Source organism: Penaeus chinensis, chromosome 1, assembly GCF_019202785.1.
Source record: "Penaeus chinensis breed Huanghai No. 1 chromosome 1, ASM1920278v2, whole genome shotgun sequence".
Taxonomy (NCBI): domain Eukaryota; kingdom Metazoa; phylum Arthropoda; class Malacostraca; order Decapoda; family Penaeidae; genus Penaeus; species Penaeus chinensis.
Genome location: NC_061819.1, coordinates 3,371,056 through 3,373,128, shown reverse-complemented (window position 1 = coordinate 3,373,128; position 2,073 = coordinate 3,371,056).

Sequence of the window (2,073 nt, the reverse complement as noted above, 5' to 3'; positions counted from 1 at the left end):
GATAGATTGACAGATAAATACACAGACTGATAGATAGACAGAGAGAGAAAGAGAGTGTGTAGAGAGAGAAAAGACGTGAACTCTGTATGATTTATAGATTATTGAGCCAGTGGAATTCCGAATCTCTTGTTCCTTTGGCAATGCGAAGCTACGTCAGGCTGGGGAAGGGGAGGGAAGGGGAAGGGGAAGGGGAAGGGGAAGGGGAGGGAAGGGGAAGGGGAAGGGGAAGGGGAGGGAAGGGGAAGGGGAAGGGGAGGGAAGGGGAAGGGGAAGGGGAGGGAAAGGGAAGGGGAAGGGGAGGGAAGGGGAAGGGGAATGGGCGAGGATGAGGAGAGGAAGGGAAGGGGAAGAGGAGGGAGAAGGGGACAGGGGAAGAGGAGGGAGAAAGAGACAGGGGAATGGATAAGTAGGGGAAGGGAAAGGGAGAAGGGGAGGGAAGAGGAAAGAAAAGGGGAGAGAGGAAGGGGAGAGGGTGAGGAGGGGAAGGAAAAAGATGGAAGAGGAAGGTGGAAGGGGAGGGAGAAGGGGAAAGGGAAAGAGTGAGGAAGGGAAGGAGAAGGAGAGAGGGGAAGGAGAGAGGGGAAGGAGAGGGGGAAGGGGAGAGGGTAAGAGGAGAAGGAAGGTTAAAGAAAAGAGAAAGAAAAGGAGGGGAAGAGGAAGGGAAAAGGGAAAGGGGGGGAGAGGAAGACGAAAATGAGGGTAAGACGAAAGAACGAGAACGAGAATGGAAACAAAAAATAACGTGTAAAAGAAGACGAAGGTGGAGGTGAAAGGGAAGAGAAGGAGGAAAGGAAGTGGGCAGAAGAAGAAAAGAAGAGGGTAAGATAGGAAAGATAATTGCAAAGGCAGAGGGTGATAAGCATAAAGGCAAGAGGAAGGAGATAATAAAGAGAAAGGAAGATAAAGGGGAGAATAAGAAGAAAGGGGAAGAGGAAGAGGGAAAAAGTAGAAAACGAATTATTAACGAGTTATTACTATCATCATTAGTATTACCGGTATTATTGTTAACGCTTTATAACTATTATCATTATCGAAATTATTATTAATATCATTATCATTATTAGCACCATTATGGTAGTATCATTACCATTACTCTTTTTATTTCCATTACTTTTATCATTATCATCATTATCATTATTACCATTATAATTATCGCTATTATCATCACTATCATTATAAATTACCATAATTTTCATTACCATCATCATTAGCACGGAATAGCAAGGGGGCGTGAGTTTCCAGGCCGCTCTCACGCCCGCGCCCTCGAAGCCTGAAGTCACACCCGCGCTCCGGCGCCGCACGAACGCCCTTGGAACTTGAATGGGGGGGGGGAGATTTTGCCTTTAGAAAGAGAGGGAGGAAAAGGACGTTGCAAGGGAGGAAAGGACGTTGCAAGGGAGGAAAGGTCGTTGCAAGGGAGGAAAGGACGTTGCAAGGGAGGAAAGGACGTTGAAAAAGGGGGAAGGTCGTTGCAAAAGGAAAAGGGCTTTGCAAGGGGGGAGGGGTTTTTCGAAAGGGGATTCATCTTTTAGCAACGGAAATTACAATTAGATTTATAAAAATACAAATAACAGACATCACACATAACCCCACAACACACAACCACACACACACACCCCACACACCACACACACAACACCACACCACACACACACACAAAACTCTTGCGTAACACACACACCCCCACCACACACAACACACACACACAACACAACCACACACACACACGCACACACACACACACACACACAAAATCTCGGAACCCCACACACCACACCCCACACCCCAACCACCACAACACACACACCACACGCAACACACAAACACACAACACAAACTCTCTGCGTAACACCCCACACAACACACACAACACACACACCACACACCACAACGCCACACACACACACACACAAAACCTCGCGTACTGCACACACACACACAACACACACAACGCACACACCAACACGCAAAACAAAATAATGTATACATTAAAAATAATATACATATAAATACAACAACAAATTTTTAAAATATATATATTTAATAATATTAAAATTTAAAATATATAATATA